The sequence below is a fragment of the Tachypleus tridentatus genome, chromosome 1, assembly GCF_004210375.1.
Source record: "Tachypleus tridentatus isolate NWPU-2018 chromosome 1, ASM421037v1, whole genome shotgun sequence".
Taxonomy (NCBI): Eukaryota; Metazoa; Arthropoda; class Merostomata; order Xiphosura; family Limulidae; genus Tachypleus; species Tachypleus tridentatus.
Window position 1 is genome coordinate 54,116,821 of NC_134825.1, and position 19,233 is coordinate 54,136,053.

Sequence of the window (19,233 nt, forward strand, 5' to 3'; positions counted from 1 at the left end):
TTGCTACATGAATTTTGTTACAGAAATGGAGTACGTGAACAAGTTAATATAGCCTAGCTACAGGCTTAGGGATTTGTAAAATCTAACAATGTTTTCATGACACCCATAGGAAATCTTCTGGTGTTTAGTTATGATGTGAAGAATATAAGATATTACTGCATAAACATTAAGGTGGTGCAAGAGATGACCGATAAAGCTTTTTAAACTAAAAAAATATTGTATTTTCTACTTAAACTATACTTTACATTTATGCTAGAGTTTCATTGTATTATTCAGTTTGTTGATAAAGGTGGCAAAAGAAACGTTGATCTTTACAACAACAATACATCGAGTGAAAATGGTCGTATCTGTTTCTTCAAGTGCTAATGTTATCCAAATGGTTGATTAGGAAAAGAGTATTTGGAAAAAGGTATTAAAGGCAGTGTAAAGTTTAAAGCGAGTCATGTTTTAATAATCCTAGGAAGTTGCTACACTCTTGTTAGAGTGACGTCACAAAATAATGTTGAAAAACGTCCAGTGCTTGTAAAGTGAAACAGTAGAACAGATCGCGCAGTTGGAATTGTTCTCTGAATGCTGTGAGGGCATTCTGTCAACATCATCAGGCTGCTTAGAGTAGTAGGACGTCCCCCAGCTGGCTTGGGATGCGGGACTTAACACGCGTCCGGACCTCGCGCAGCTGTTAGTTCATGCCGCGTGATAAAGCCCTTCACTTCGAAAATCGTTGGTCTCTTGCGCGCGCACACTCACAAGTATAGACTATCGGCGAAGCTCTGTTACAAGCGTTGGGTTGTCTTTCCTTTACTACGGTAAGAAGTACGAGAAATAGCTATTTCTTACAAAACTGGAAGCCAGCATCGCACGTAAGAAGACAAATTTACAGCTGTAGATCTCTCGAACATCTACGTGGGACCTTAGCAGACCTTTGTGTTCGTTAGTATTTTTAAGAAATAATATTTATATAAATTATTGTGCTGTTTAGTAACTGATATCGTAGCTCGTAATGCTAAATTCCATATAGTTCAAAACTGTTTATAGGTAATATAATAATAAAATAATAAAACGCTATATATATCACTAGAAGTAAAAATGTACACACTTATCAGTTTGACTTGACTAATGTGAATTTCCGTAGGAGTTCTAATTATTTTTAGTCCTGGCCACTAATTCTTTATTAAGCATTTAAAAACAAAATTATAAGTTATTCTCTGAAGAATTTTACCTGTAATTGTCATTGAAAATTTTGGTCCACGATAGCTAAACACGGAAATAGAATCTCTTTGTGAAGAGCACTTAAAATGTCAGTTCTATAAGTATTTATAGAAACATCTGTGCGAAGGCTGTTAACCGCAAGGCAAAATGATGTATAAGGTATGTTTGTTATAAGATCAATGTTATTTACTTAACATTTTGTGTCCATATGACCAATAGCATTTAACACGATGATATATACGTGTGTATAGAACTCAAAGTACAATTGTTGTAATTAAGCAATACATGTATATAACCGTTGTACTAATAAGTCATACGTTTGTTGTGTAACATCTTATAAAATTCCATTCATTTTCACTAACTTATACTAATCAAACAATGTTCAAAATACATTAAAATTTATTTTGCATCTTTCAAAAAATGCTCTAAATACCACACATGTTTGTTTAAAAAAAACAACCCTAAAGTAAAAATATATTATCAGAGATTTAGTACATTATATTAAACCGATTCTGAGGCCTTACCACGCCTTCTTACCATTTATCTGATAACCTTGTAACTTGACAGTAACCCTGTAACATAATTACCATTACTAAAGGCTACGTTGTAAGACTGTTTGTTTAAAGCACACCGTTACGTGATGGCGAGAAACCTACTCGAAGTAAAAATGTATTTCAGGACAGCTGGTATGGGTATTACCAAATAAAAGCAGATGTTAATCTGAAGAAGACCTAAGAAGGTCGAAACGTTGTTCTATGCTTTATTTTGGTAAAAGTGTTAATACCCATACCAACCGTCCTGAAAGCACTCCCTCCCTCACTGTATGCTTTTCATAATCCATCAACTGTTCGACAATGACTGTTTTTCCGCGCCCATTTATACGATCTGATCGCATATAAATCTGTAGACACTGAATTCGACAAAGTTACGGTGTGTTTCAATGAAATAGTATGAATATATGTTTCAATCTCCAGCTGCTTGAACACGGAACAACTTGTGTAGCTTTTGTAGACTGAGATTATTCGTGATGTTATTGTAGCTGCCTGATGTAGAAAACGTTGCACTTTGCTTACAATGGCTGGGGTACAACTTTTGCAGCGTTATTTCTATATTGTTCTGGATTTTCACTTTGATTGTTATTTATTTGTTTTCCAATATCATTAAATACAAACATATATGATCTGCAATGTACAAATTCTAAATACAGATTTCAGCACATATTCATGATTTGAGCGTATGAATATTTGGCGTCAAAATAGGCTCTTATATACCATTCTCATATGCCGTCATTATCTGTGGAACCACACTACTAAAGTAACACCAAATAATATCAAAATGTAGTTCTGATGAATGTCCTTTTACATCGTAAAATCATGATTTGAGCGTATGAATATTTGGCGTCAAAATAGGCTCTTATATACCATTCTCATATGCCGTCAATTATCTGCGGAACCACACTACTAAAGTAACACCAAATAATATCAAAATGTAGTTCTGATGAATGTCCTTTTACATCGTATTCAATTCCTGTGTGTGTACGTGAACATGTATGCGTGTGACTGACTTTTAGACGTTCCTAACTATCAATAGCCATTTGATACCTGTTTGACGCAGAATTATCTGTGGAGAACTAACAGCTAAAGGTATACAGAATGACGTAAGAAACACAATATGTAATTAATAGAAAAATACAAACGTATACAATAAAACGTTTCAAAATTGCTGGAAGACGATATGTACTCTTAGAGAATTAAAGAACTGGTAAATAAGATAGTATTATATATACATAGATATGGGCGTATAATTATTTTTAAGCAATACGCAGCACTCATGTTAATTAATTTTAGCATTGTAGAGAAAAATATGCGTAAAAATAGCACATATTACTTCTGTTATTTCAGAACAACGTTTTAGAGAGCAAGGCCTAAAACAAATCCCGTTGTATAATAAAAGACAGATGAACGAAACTGGAATTTATATATATATATATATATATACACAGAAAAACAAACACATGTAAATATTAAAACATAAAACCTGCATTACATATACGTCATTATATGTAAATGGAATGCAGAAATAGAGAATAACATGTAAGAAAAGTAAGTCCAGGCAAAAAAAATAGTATATTATATTTAAAATTAGATATTAAGCTAAAATTTCATTTCTCATGTAAGGCTTACAATTTGAGACTAAACCCTGAGAGAGAGTATGTTTCCACTGTTATTTCATCATATTGCCACAAATAGTTCTGTTACAATGATACATGTTTAACATTTCTACTTTTAGTTTATTTGTTTTATAACTGTGACCTTATTTATTAGAAATTATGCAAATATATATATACACGTAAATACATACAATCTTGGGAGCAATATATAAGAGTATATAAATATATATAGAAAGTAGTGTAAGTAAGTTTCTTCATTTGTTTTAAACACAAAGTTGCACAATGAATTATATTTACTGTGCTCACCAGAGAAAACGAACATCAAAGTTTAGTGTTATAAGCCCTCAAGCTTATTAATGAATTAGAGGGATCGTAATAAAGTCAACTTATATGTAAAATTAATTTAGAAATATACTAAGAGTTAGCACAAAAAATACAAAATTATATATGTATATATTCATTAAATGGAAACAGCCCCTTTTCTTTTCCTGGATAATCATATTACTATCTTACCACTGATTAAAAAAAATAGTTAGTTTGGGATTTAATACGACACTCTTTTATGTTTCCATACTTGAATGAAACGGTTCGACGTACAATGTCCCACTTTATCACACTGAAATATGTTGTTACCGAGGTGGAAGGAAAAGAACGTTAATATTGCCACATCAGTCCAACTAGACACGGCCCGGTATGGCTTTGTGATTACTGTGCTCAACTTACAACCCGAGATTCGCAGGTTCGAATCCCCCTACATCCTCTCTCTTTTAGCCGTGATGGTGTTATAATGTAACGGTGAATTTCACTTTTTGTTGATGTAAAGAGTAACACCAGAATGGATGGTGATGAGTAATGCCTTCTCTCTAGTCTGTCAGCGGTAAATTAAGGAAAGTTAGTGCAGGTAGTCTTAGTGTATCCTTGCGAAAAACAAAAACTAAACAATGACTTTGAAAATAGATAAGATTCTATTGGTTATCAGAGCAAAGAATGAAACAATGTTTCAGCAGAAGAAACAATACATATGCAAGGAACGAAACAATGTTTCAGCAGAAGAAACAATACATATCCAAGGAATGAAACAATGTTTCAGCAGAAGAAACAATACATATGCAAAGAACGAAACAATGTTTCAGCAGAAGAAACAATACATATGTACCAATTGCTAGAGTTATCTATACAGAAACAACTTTTAGAAGTTATGTAAAATCGTATAAAGTTTTCTTGTATTTGCATAGTACAAGTGAAAACGAACGCCCATTTTGTGTTTGTAGCAAGGAATGTTGTTATTTACAAGATGATAATGACTTATCACAGAAGGGGAAAGACCTTTGAAATAACGAAAGAAAATATTGTTTGGGATCTAATAAGCTATGCCAAAACGCAATGGTCATTATATTTTCAAAACGAGAAGTTATCAGATATTAATTAATGAAGGCGTGAAGACTATATATAGATATATAGAAACTAGAAACGTGTGAAGGTTAACTTTGAATGAATCGAAAAAAACATGAAAACTAGATTTACGTGGATTGTGATACTAGGAGATGCTAAAGACTAAACTTACATGTGTGATGAATGTAAAAAGAACTCGAAAACTAAATTTTCACAAAAAATGATCATGAAAAAGTGTTAAGGGTAAGACTTCCATAGGTGATGAGTTTAAAACAGAATGCAGATTAAATTTCTATGGCGTTGAGTCTATATGATAGTGGAACATCATTCTACAGAGCATAAAAACTAGGCTTCCATAAACAGTAGGTCTAGAATAATATGAAGATTGTAATTTCCAATGTTTAATAGTGTATGAATTATATTGTAATTGTTTAAATTCAAAGACGAGTCTTATAAACCACATCTTAATAATATAACAAGGTTTCTAAAGTTTATATGTTTATTGGAAGCCATAAGATACTAAGTGCTCACTGTAAAAAGAGAGGCTTTGAATTATAAAACTTAAATAAAACTAATATATGATACAATGGTACTGTATCTTGAAGATACTTTAGATAACATAAGATGCGTAGTTGAATATGAAAAAAGTCTTATAAACGTGATAAAGGTTTGTACAGAGACATTCTTGACAGTGACCTGTGTGGCCGGCCATGTTATTAACTTAAAATATGAATATTCAGTTGCCATCCTAAGGACTCAGGTTCTAATATTTTTTAGACGTCAGTGTTGGAAAATTGTGGAAGTTGAATACTTTGACTTGCAAGGTGTTAACGGCCTTAATCACACTAACATCTTATTCCATGTGGAGATTCCCTATAAGATTATGTCCTTATAGCTCAGTCAAAACAGTAACAGCTGTTTAATTGTTGTTTTTCCCTCATCTTTCGCTATTTAGAACGAACTATTTACCTTATTTTAGTTCTTTTTTTTAAGTACCGTGAAGAGTTGGGTGAGGTTTTGAGGTTACTGTGCTGATCTGTGAGTCTAAATGTTCGTGGTTTGCATCCGGTTGCCAGAAAACTGCGCTCCGTACTATGGGGTCAAAGGTGTATTATAAGAGTAGCAGTTAAATTTCACTATTTGATTTTGTCAGTTCAAGAGTCGTCGGTAGTTATGTTGACTATCTGCCTTCCTTATGGTTTATCTATACCGGCCTGAGTTATCGTGTGGATAACTGCGGGTGGATATTTCAAGTTTAATCGTTTTGTAGTGTATGAATTAATGATACTATTGGATCGTTGTTTAAAATTATAGATATGTATTTTTAAGTAAAGTGTTCCCAATACTTTCCATAAAACAAAACAACCTCCATACGAAATGCTTTTACAAGTGTTTTTTTTTTTATCAATCTGCAAGTTACATTGTCAAAGCATTTGTGGAAATACATTTATCCACCATATAGTTAGTGTTAGTTTCTTTAAAAAGAAAATCTTAAATTATTTCATATTAAAATTAATTTCGATTTTATTATAGTTGCTGTACAATATGTACGTAAATAATCATAAACTAGCGTAGACGCTTTTATTTTTCCTTTACCACAAACATACAAGATGGAAGGATAAAAAGCATGACAACAATAAGGAACTAACTATTGTTACATACAGAACGTTGTACAGATTCAACAACACTGGCAACAGAAAAAGACCACTGTAAGAAAAATATACAGATGGCAGATCATAAATAAATTAAGGACTAACTAAAATATTAAATATTTTTCTTAAATATATAATTATAAGTCTTCAAGAGCTTACAAGTACTTCCTATCACAGATGTTATAATCCCATTAAATCCTTGAATCGTTAGAGTTAAATATATGACATATGCCTGCATATATAGGTCATTACGAACATAATTACACGAAGTGAAGTTTTTAATAATTGGTTTGTTTGTGTTTTTCAATTTCGCGCAAAGCTACTCGAGGGCTATCTGCGCTAGCCGTCCCTAATTTAGCAGTGTAAGAATAGAGGGAAGGCAGCTAATCATTACAACTCACCGCCAACTCTTGAGCTACTCTTTTACCAACGAATAGTGGGATTGAGCGTAACATTATAACGCCCCCACGACTGAAAGGGCGAGCATGTTTGGTGCGACCGGGATTCGAATCCGCGACCCTTAGACTAAGAGTCGAACGCTTTATCCCACCTGGCCATGCCGGGCGCTTAATAATTGGCGGTATTTGTTAATAAATAATGTTACAAGGCCTGTTTATAAAACAAAATGTTTCGTGACATGTGGAATTTTACACAATAATATTACAGACATGTTTTATTCTTTAGTACAGAAGTCTCAGATCATATATATAAACCATTTAATATTATATAATTAACATACAGTTATCTCCTACATTAGTGCGAAAATTAGTTCTTCAAAATATAGAAGTAACTTTTGTTGAAAAGAAGGTGCTTACGTTGTGTATCACTTTACTTTTTTAAACTTTTATTATAAACATATCATTTCTTGATTAGATTGTTAAACGCGTGAGTGCTTTCACGTCTTAATTTATTCACTGTCATAAATCACTAAATCATATTCGTTCATTAGGCCTACTGTTTTCTTTAAACTTTTGAAGAAGTGTTAATGTACCATTTTACCTTGGAACGATTCACGCCCTCTAATGGTATGTTTGTTCTCATTTTAAAGTCAGATCGACGAATACAGTAAAAACAAAACAGAATTTATTGCTTTTTCTGAAACATATTTTTACATGTATTAATTAAACATACATAAATCCCAAATATACGTCTCCCAGGGCCAGAACGGTATATCTCCTGACTTACAACGCTAGAAATCGGGTCCCGTGATGGGTAGAACAAAGATAATCCATTGCGTAAGTTCTTGCTTAATTTTCAAATAAAAATTCTAAATACACAAACGATTAATTGACAACGTTAAATATATACAATTTTGGGCCCGGCATGACCAGATGGTTAGGGCGCTCAGAGGGTTGCAGGTTCGAATTCCCGTCGCACCAAACATGCTCGCCCTTTCAGTCGTGGGGCATTATAATGTAACGGTCAATCCCACTATTCGTTGGTAAAAGAGTAGCCCAAGAGTTGGCGGTAGGTGGTGATGACTAGCTGCCTTCCCTCTAGTCTTACAATGCTAAATTAGGGACGGTTAGCGTAGATAGCCCTCGCGTAGCTTTGTACGAAATTGAAAAAAGAAACAAATAAATGTAAGCAACTTTAATAACTGAAAAGAAATAGAAACAGTGCTAAACTTTAATATCTCTTTAATATCTGACAGGTATTTATTCATAAATATTCGATATTCTCTTAGCTATTAATTCTCAGACCAATTTAACACAAACCAACCAAACTATGACGCGTTACGCCGTCGATCATGAAATAGTTCGTTTTATCTATTATCTATATTGTTTTTTTTTTTAATTTCGCACAAAGCTACTCGAGGGCTATCTGTGCTAGCCATCCCTAATTTAGTAGTGTAAGACTAGAGGGAAGGCAGCTAGTCATCACCACCCACCGCCAACTCTTGGGCTACTCTTTTATCAACGAATAGTGGGATTGACCTTCATATTATAACACCCCACGGTTGAACGGGCGAGCATGTTTGGCGCGACGGGGATGCGAACCCGCAACCCTCAGATTACGAGTCGCACGCCTTAACACGCTAGGCCATGCTGGGCCCTTATCTATTAGCCTTTTTCATGAAGAAAGTGCATGTGTTATGTCTCACGTAAGTTATTTCTTATTAATAAAGTGATATTTAACTGTTTTCTAGTTCGCTGCTTAATTTAGTGCATATTATACCTAGCACACTTTGTATGACTGTTATAGGTATTATTCAATGAAGTACATTGAATTGCACTCGCTATAAATTTCCTGGGAGAAGCTTAAGCTAAATCAAAATCAGGAGTTAAGGTCCCATACGAATATTGTTAAAACACTTCAAGCAGTCTAAAGTAGGTATTTTTCATAGGTTATGTCAAGCTATACTGCGTTACTTATTTTATTGTCTGTCTAAGACATTTTATACGACTGCCTTATGTCTCAATGAAGAACACATGTCTTGCAGTGAATTCTTCTTTAAATAACCTTAGTTTAACCTTTCTTAAAATTGCTATAACCACAAAAATCGTGACGGTTATGAATGAGGTATGTATATCTTTAACCTCACTGTAACGTATATGATCGTGTTTCGTATTTATAATTGTAAACAATTTAGATTTTCGTTATCTCTGTCTCTGTGTGCGTTTTCTTGTAGCAAAGCCTCGTAATCTGAGGGTCGCGGGTTCGCATCCCCGTCGCGTCAAACATGCTCGCCCTTTCAGTCGTGGGGACGTTATAATGTTTCGATCAATTTCTCTATTCGTTGGTAAAAGAGTAGCTCAAGAGTTGGCGGTGGGTGGTGATGACTAGCTGTCTTCCCTCTAGTCTTACACTACTAAATTAGGAACGGCTAGCACAGATAGCCCTCGAGTAGCTTTGTGCGAAATTCAAAAACAAACAAATTGTAGCAAAGCCACATCGGACTATCTGCTGAGCCCATCGAGGGGAATCAAACCCCCTGATTTTGTGTGTTATGTTCGGTTTTTAATAAAAGTAATTTAATTATGCAAAAATTCAACATTTAATGTTCATTCTGGTATCTTAACTGTGTCGCTTAATTAAAATTATCAAATATGTTTCTTATACAAGTTGACGTAAAACTTTTTTTCTAACGACTATTAAACGCTCTCGCTTTTCGTTTGTTTAGAAATAAGCACAAAATTACACAATGGGCTATCTGTGTTCTGCCCACTACGGGCATCGATTCCGGGTTTCTTGCGGTGTGAATCCGGAAACATGCCTCAAGCTTGTTTATCTTGACTGTTTACTTTCTCTAAAGAAAAAACCTTTTTCTTTTTTCAAATTAAAACAGGCGCATTATGATATAAAACTGGAGACATTTAAGAATGTATACAAACAATACATTTGTGTTTGTCCGTGCGGAACGTTTCTCGCGTATTTCTTTATTAAAAGCTAAAAATCTCATATTGTTAGAAAGGCGTATGAGAAGTCCGTTTTTTTAAAAATTCAGAATCACCTTAACTAATTTTTACTTAGTCAAACCTTTTAACGAAACCAATATTCTACATGATGGCATAATTCTGCTGCCATCACGTGACGAATGACTTTAATTTTAACTTTAGTTTTTTATTTGCAAATTATTTCACACAAGCAACACTTAACTTGGGTGTAAGTTCCTTGAAACAAAAAAAAACATTACAGTAAATACGATTGCTATGAGCTTTCTCAGCTTATTTAGGTCTTAAATACGCATGCGCAGCGTGTTCAAACCACGTGCTGATCATTTTGCGAACACGCATTCAGACATTTCTTCATATTTAGCTAAGCCTTCATTAGAACTTTACATTTACTTTACTTTGCAATAATTTATGTCTGGTTCAATTTATACACAGCTATAAACACTTTTTAGCTACTTTTTCTTTACTATCGGTTCTATTCCTCGTTTTGTGAGTTTCTTTGTTTCAGTTCATAAACCATTGTTATATACTAAATGCTGATAACTGTTTCATACTCTGTACACTATTATAGATACTATTACTTTATTGTTTGCTTTATGTGTAGTTCATTAAATAAAGTTACGTCTATGGGAGTTTGTTGGCTGATCAGGATTTATCAACCTAACATGTAATGCCTTCAAGAAAGCGAAGCTTCAATTCCAGGCGTGAAACTGATAGAATAAGGAAAATTCAAGTCAAGGGCATGAAAACTACGACAAATGTTTTGCAGGTCTTTGCTAGTATAAAATAATAGTTTTAACTTGGTAAGTTACACAATTAATCCTCAAGCTGTATTAAATAGTTCTTTGATTTATATAATGTCCACAGACAAAATAATAAAGGATTTCACTGTATAAGGTCTTAATAAGATATAACTTCATAGATTTTCAATCTGTATTTAGCGTCTCGTGTTGACGAAAGTACTATACTGTTTATCCAGATTTTCATTCGTTAATATATCACATGACGTAGATATATTTTAAAGTTCCAACTTGATAAAAATATATGAATTCATTCAAACATTAATATAAAGATAAAAGTAATTTTCACAAATTCAGATTGTTCGTAACCTACAAAAAAATCTTTAACCTATATTATCATATAAATACAGCAGAAAGATAAGAACTCTAGACCACCCATTGATATATCACCGAGAAATAACTCAACGTGCGTGGTCTAAGATTTGAGAGACAATATAGCTTTTTCGGAAGATTCAATGAAAAAAGAAGTTCTATCTAAGCATGCATGGCGCCAGTGCACTAAGTAAAACCAAAGAGCAAGAGTTTGTTTTCACTAGTAATATATAGATGATGATGATTAATGCGCAGCTTTCTGTTCTCCTGAAACAAGTTACTCCTGGTTTGAGAGTGTATCCGTGTAAAGTGAAAACTAAAAAAGTCATTAATCAGTAACTAAGGAATGAATCAAACTCCTAGTCAGCCAGAAACCTAAGGGAAGTGAGGTTAATAGTTTGATAGAATGAGTCGAAATCCAGCTATGTATAGAACATACGAAAGAAACTGTCGAATCAGGTTTTTTCTTTCCACCAAAAATATCACTTAAAGAACGTTCGTGGGCTATTAACGTGTCTCTCGATGCTTTATCATTACATGCATTCTTCATCATTGTTTAAGAGCATCTTGATGAAGGATTGCAATTAGTCTGAAAGGTTCTGTTGTTCCCTTGCTGTTTCACAAGATTTTGATGAAGGCTTGCAATCCATCTGGAAGGCTTTATTAGTTAATCATTGTTTTAAAATGTGCCATTGAGTGACTGGAATCAGTCTCATAGGTTTTTTTTGTTCGATGGAAGATGGCGTTTGATGTGAAAGATTTGTTTTTTCATTATTGTTTCACAAGATTTTGATGAAGGCTTGCAATCCATCTGGAAAACTTTATTAGTTCACCATTGTTTTAAAACATTTCAGTGGAAGATTGTAGTTATTCTTAAACTGAAATGTTTTGTTAGTTTGATAGAGGTTGGGAATTAATTTGAAAGGTTTTGTTATTCACCACTGTTTATAAAATGTTTTGGAAGAGAATCGCAATACATACGAAAAGTTTTGTTTTTTTAATATCAACATTGTTTTAAAAGTTTTGGTGAAATAGTGTAATAGGCTTAACTAGTTCATCATAGTTTAAAAACAAGGTTCTTGGTGGAAAGTCGTAGTTCTTCTGAAATGTTTTAACGTTTTCTTGAGGTCGATGTTTTGTTCTGCTGGTAGAAGTTATCACTCTCTCCATGTTGAAAGCTCATTAAAGTTGCGTATGTTATCATCGAAAGTTATTAATGTAAGAGGCAGAATGATTTGACAAGTTTTCAGGCTGTTTCGAGCAAAATGAAAAGATATGTCTACTAATTTGTTTGCCTGGTATTAAAGACAATAAATAACCGTAGAGAACTTTGATATTAAAGTCTTTATAATCAACTATATTTAAGCTCAGATGTTAAAATAACTTTAAATCTTGTAAAGAAAACAGGTCCTTTTACGTTATTCGTTTTACCTCTGTCATACATAACCATCAACAAGGGAATACATAAATAGAATAATTTAGACTTTATATGTGATGATTAAAAGCCTTCTTGCACATTAATGAAGTCGTTTCTGTTGTATAACATTAACAGAAATAACGTAAGGCCTCTGGAGATAAGCACTTGAAAGATAGTTGGCACTTTGCCAAATGTTACTTCCGACAACAATGAGATGTTAGTGAGTTGTTAGTCTCCGGTGATACTGACGAAAGCAGGCGCTAGATATGCGTGCTAAAGAAAACAAGGCAAACAAGTCGTGTTGGAAAATTGACTGTTCCTCTGTTTAACGAACCAAGGTATGATCACATCCATGGAAAGATGTGTTCCCGTTGTAATTTTCTTCCGACAAGGCAGAAGGTAACACACGGCGCATCAGTGATCTAAGACGAAAGCTTGCTCCAACCATCACAACTAATCACGTCATAAATGTAAGGCAAATTCGATAATTAATTAGCAAATAAGCAAAACACATAATTATCAGATGACTCTAGTGCACATGAGAAGACATTAATGAATTACAACTTGACAGACTTTCTGATTTCAAAGGAAATAAAATATGCAAAGTACCAAAATATTTTAAAAGTTTATAATCAGTTAAGATGTACGACACGCATTCCCTAACTAAACTGGAAATATTATTTGATCTTAGTGTTATTATCATAGCAGAAGAAAATATCTGTTTTTAAAATGGTAACTTTATTATGACCTTATACTGTTTATCTATTATATTCTTGTATCGTGTTTTTTAAATATGGCGTATTTATCAATATCTATTGGACATTTTACATAATATACCCTTTCGAATGTTATCACTGATTACGCAGAAATCTAATTCTGAAATACTTATAAATAAGGCTTAGGGAGCTTGACTCGCAACCTGTAGATCAAGGGTTCGAAGCCTCATCCCTACAAATGTGTTTGCCATTTCAGCCGTAAGACTTTCAAATGTAAATGTTCTTATATAACGGTAAAGCTAATTATTCACACATATAGAGGGTTTAGTATGTTATATTAAAACGATATTGAAAACGTAAGTCAACAACTCACGCTCCAACTACACTTGTAATAAAATCGCAATGAATGGCAAATATCAGAAGTACATTTAGACATTATCTTTAATTTTACAGACAGTGTGTTGCCAACGAAAATTATTTTTTTGGGGGGAAGATGTGTAACATTCTTTTTCGTCTCAAAATATTTGTTATTAGCTCAGATTATTAAAATATACTGAGATAGGGGATATAAAATATTCCAAGATACGGATATCTTGCACTTAATAGCATTGGAAACAAAAATGAATATCAACTTGGGATACCAGGGCTATCTAGAAATAAGTTTGGTTGTTGTTAGGTACAAAGCTATTACACTATGGATAATCTATGCTCTGAAACCAAATGTTTAGCGTTACACCTGCACACTTTCCGCTGAGCCACTAGGGGGTTCCAGAAATAGACCTGCAACAGGTTAAATTCTAGTTGTGGTAAGAAAAGTGTGGGGACTTGTAAGAAAGAAAATCCACGAATATGCTTCTCTCACCAACTCTAAAACTAATTACGTTCAACAGGCATTTTGTGACAAATATTTTAACAGTTTATATTCTACTACAACTAAAGTAATCTTTGAGGGTAAAGGGGCTAAATTCGTTCCCAGCCTCCACCAACTATGGTTCATAAGAAACTTTGGCACACCTTTAGTGCATTACCATATAACTGCCTTTCAGAGTTAGTAATTACAAGTAACCCTGGTATTTGTATGACCTATATTAACAGCATCCTCTTAGGATGACAGAACAAAAACGTAATTATTTGCTTGAAGGACCCATTTGACCAATGAAAAATGAATGTCTGGAAGAAATTCTGTTGTTCTGAACTTAAAAACCTAAACTACCAGAAACAACATTTATTTTACCTAATAACTGTTCTAATGTGGGCATGTTAAGAGTGCACGCCACAAGTACACCTAGGAGAGTTGTTAACAGGTAAATTGTTTACAAACATTCTACCACATCGTCTACGGGCGATAATATCGTATTTTATCTCCGATAAACACAGAATACACAGCACCTTAAATTTTTGTCTTTATTCTTATTAACGGATCGGATATTTTGTGGTGTAGTTACACCCCACACACACGCGTGCCTTGCTAGTCCAGCGATAAGTCTATGGATTTACAACGCTAAAATCAGGGGTTCGATTCCTGCCGATGGACTCAGCAGATAGCCCGATGTGGCTTTGCTATAATAAAACACGCACACACACGCGCAAAAACACTGCCTCATGAGTCTAATTGTAGTGCTACACGAATTCTGGAATTCGTGACCATTAAATAGCACAAAATCAGCACTAAATATGTGCCAAGTTTCATATGGATTAAATTTGGTGGGGCTTAAAGTGAAGTTAGTATCCCCAAAAAGATTTGCTCATAACTTTAACTGTAATGCAGAACAAATTCAGGACACAAAGTAGCACAAAATTATCACTAAAAATGTGTCAAATTTCATGAGTATCAGAGTCAGTGAAGGAAGTTTTGGAATGAAGTTATCCCCACACAAAAATTGACCGATAAGTCTAGTAGTATTACAGCACAGATACTGGAAATTACGGCACAAAACAATCAACACTAAATATCTGCCTTTTTTATTATTTTTAGAGTTAGTGGGGAGGGAAGAAAGTTCCTGGACCTTCAAGAAGGTCCAGACAAGTGTCACAGCTCGGGTGTATTGAAGATTATTCCACAACATATTTCTTCATTCGTCGCATATCTCAAACAGCTGAAGAATAAAACTGCTATTCATTTTATTAATTCATTTTACAAAGTCGTTGAACGCAGCTATTGTGCGATCAGATGTTTGAAACGAAAGCTGAGTAACTGTCGTGTTCCTTTGCCAGATAACGTATTGAAAGAAAAAGGGAAAACGAAGGTGTGCATTGGACATGACAGCCTCACGACGAAGCCTTTTGTAATAGAAACTACGCTGCGGGGTTATTATTAGTAATCACAGTTGTCAGACAGAACATGACCGAAAGAGGGGCACGATTTGTAACCACCTGTAGAGGCTCCAACATTGTTTTAATATAATCTAATAACCTTATGTATATCAGTGTTGATACAACTGTCTACCAGGCACATTTTAAAATAAAATCTACATATGACAATCCCCAAATATCATATACTTCAATACTGCAATATAATATAAATCACGCACTTACAGATATATATATATATGTAAAGGTAGAGATTTTGACATAGGTAACTACGCACGACTGTACGTGTGTACACATTTATTAACCATAAATTTCAACGCATAAAATGTTATAAATAATATGACTACATGGCCGTCAACTTTGTACAGAATAAGCGTTTCATACGAAAAAGAAAATTTTATGACTTTTTAATGTTCCGTTTAATCTTCATAACACTGACGTGTGAAGAAGGCATCTAAAGTTGAAAGACTGCTTAACGTCTTTTTTTTTTTTTTTTAGAGATGTTTTGCATTTCCAATAAGCTCACCTGTTTCATTAGGTTATCACGTATATTTATGTTCCATGAGTAAGGGATGAATATTTGTCACGCCTCAGATACTTCATACTTCCAGCTAATTACGTGTAACTGATGACTGCTTCATGTAGACCTTGCTGGATACGTCAGATATCGCTTACTCCACACCTTGCATTGAACCATAATGACGTAAGCAAGAGTTACTGCTACGTAGAGGGCGTGCATCTCTTTCTATAGGTCCAGATACGGTATTTATCGTCCACTTCATACAAAATTTACAAAATATTACCGACGTTTGACCTATAGCTATGGCTCTAACAATTTCTCTAACAATTAGCATCCTGGTTTAGCCAAAGAAAGGTATTAGATGAAGACTGTTAATTCGACATTGTTGATGAGCGGTGTAGAAAAATAACCCTCACACCCACCTATCAAACCCTCCCTAACCTCATTAAACTGTGGTCCTGATTCTGTGTCCCTCACGACGGAGTAATTGTTGACAGGTGCACTTACGACGCCAGGAACAACACCTGTTCTCGGAACGTGATCCCAATAAAACAACACGGAACTTACTAATGAACACTTAAATTGAGATAATTACGTCCAAGATTAACAATAAATTACGGCTATTCCATGACAAAAATGAACATTCAAGTTTAAAATGATGATGTCTCGGCTCCAGTCCTCGAGTAACCGACATGTTTTGTTTGGTTTTTACACCGTCACTCAAGGGTTGCTATACCTGAGTCCATTTATATGAACTTATAGAGTAATTTTATATTTATTTCTGCTCAAATTCTTAAACTGAAAAATTGACCTAAACAATTGTATGAACTCAGTAATTTTCTATGTAAAATAAGTATGGTACTCTAGTAGTAATTAGTTTGTTTTTAATTTCGCACAAAACTACTTGAGGACTATCTGAGCTAGCAGTCCCTAATTTAGATGTCTAAGACTAGAAGGAAGGCAGCTAGTCGTACAACCCATCACCAACTCTTGGGCTATTCTTTTACCAACGAATGGTGGGATTGAACATTACATTATAACTCCCCCACGGCTGAAAGAGCGAGTATGTTTGGTTTAACGGGCATTCGAACCCAAGACCCTCAGATTACGAATTGGGCGCACTAACCACCTGGCTTTGCAGCTTTAAGTGCTGCACGCTTCTTATTTTGCTGATTTTCATATGGTATCCCTTACATGTTTTTGATTTTAATATGGTATCCCTTACATTTTCCTGAGGTATCCCTTCCATGTTCCTGATTTTCATGATGCATCCCTTGCATGCTTCTGATTTTCATATGGCATCGCTTGCATGTTCCTGATTTTTGTGGAAAGCTACACCTAGTTAAAAGCACCAAACGCCAACTCTTAGACTATTTTTTTTACGACATAATAGTCTGCCACTGATAAGGCGCACCCACGTCATCAGAGTGAGCAACAGATGATTTAGGAATCCGATATCATTGATACAACTCTAATGATTTGAAACATATCAAGATTTGCGGGGGCGATATTAAAATAAAAAAAATACTTTAGTAACTTTGTTTTTAGCCTAAATTCTGGTAACAGTTCTATTTGAGCAGTTAAAAGAAGTAAAGTCGTAACGTCAATTAGTGCTCTAAGCAGTGTGGTAAAAAGCATCTTTAAGAATGTACAGTTAATCTTTTGATTTCATATAAGATGCATAGCTTATTTATATTTATTATATGGTTAAGCAGTCTGTTGAGAAAACAGCTATTAATTTATCAGTATAGTTTAAAATAAAATGAAAATCCGTATTGTAGATAAAAAGAACCGAAGGCTACAAAGCTATACAATTATTTAGGGTTATTTCGTCCTCCACTAACGTGTTTAGAAGTCTAGAGACCTGTTGTTTGTTTAATGATCTTATTGAAACATCAGTGATGACGAGAAACCCACTTGTTGAGAAATTTATATGCAAAAACGGCTCGTTTGGGCCGAGAAAAGTGTTTTCTCAGCCCAAACGAGCCGTTTTTGCATATAAATTATTGAAACATCATCTGAATCTATCAATTACCTGTAACGTTCGAAACGAAATGTTCTGAAACATGCAAAAATCCAAATAACCAATAATAGGTTTTATGTTATCAAAAACCGTGTATTTTACGTATTGAATTTTATCACTCTGCGCTTACAGATGCGAAGGTGCATACACGCAGTTATTTAATATTAAATCTTTGAGATGTTGTTGTTTGTCATGTAATTAAATATTATTTACATACATAATAACAGTGGTGAACGAAAGATAATTTGTATTAGAACAGTCTTTCTTCAAAAGTGGGTTATGAGAACTACTAACTGAAAATATAAAAAAAGGCTTAATATTGTTCAATTTTGCTAAAAAATCAATTATATCTTGGCACATTTTTAAAATAATTGTAATAACCATCACAATGTCTTTTATCTTATTGAGGAAAGAAAAGTAGCAAATATTCATGCTATTATATTTATGATGCTTTGTGTTGTACAAGGCTCGTTATTATAATTATTCATTTTAAGGACTAATAACAGAAACAACACATTGCATTGTTTTGACCAACAGTAGAATAAACCATAGAAACAGTAGTAGTCACTGTACGTTGAATAATGTTCCTTCTCTCTTTTGTTGGTATCTTTATTAGATACCCTCTGATTGAGTACACATTACAGACTAAAGAGAAAACTGAAATCTGAGTAAGTTGTTCTATCTTGTTTATTTCATTATTTCTGTTGTGGGTACATAAAACGAAATTGTTGCTGATCAGAGAAAGAGAAGAGAGAAAACTATTTCCGTTCTAAAATAATAGTCTAGTAAATTATAAAACGAATTATTTTCATAAGAACTATTTCTGTGGAATTTACTGTTAAACATGTTACATGTTTTGACATGACTTTTTACTCGTTTATTTTGTGAGCAGAAACAACCTTTCAGTTGTGGCACATTCTTGGTTCATGTAATGTGAAACGTGAATCGTACTTCTTTCATGTAATGTACATGGCACGTACTTCGTTTATGTAAGGTGAAACGCGGCTCGTTTTTTGTTCATATAATATAAAACACGGTACGTACTTCGTTAATGTAATATAAAACACGGTATGTACTTCGTTTATGTAATGTGAAATGTGGCTCGTACTCCTTTATGTAATATAAATCGTGGATAATACTTTATTGTTAAATATTTTTCATACTGTATATTTTCAATAATCTTGATGAATGTATTTAACCTCGACCTAGTCTGTGTGAAATAAAATATTCCCCGAAATTAACCAGAATAGTGAAAGGTGGGTGTAATCTTAAGATAGACCAACTTTTTAATTGCACTCTATTCCTCGCAACAAAATG

At 33.9% G+C, this 19,233-nt stretch overlaps 1 protein-coding gene across 3 annotated transcripts in view; it reads left to right on the forward strand.

Moving 5' to 3' along the window:
- The first annotated feature begins 572 nt into the window (after positions 1 to 572).
- LOC143249009 (CD109 antigen-like) overlaps positions 573 to 19,233 on the forward strand; it is a 147,508-nt gene continuing 128,847 nt past the window's right edge. Inside the window, exon 1 of one of the 3 annotated variants that reach the window (XM_076498168.1) lies at positions 573 to 930. The gene's annotated coding sequence lies outside the window, so the exon portion shown is untranslated. Of the gene's footprint in view, positions 931 to 12,596; positions 12,818 to 19,233 lie in introns of those variants that run through there. The other 2 variants (XM_076498179.1, XM_076498190.1) reach the window with 2 other exon arrangements.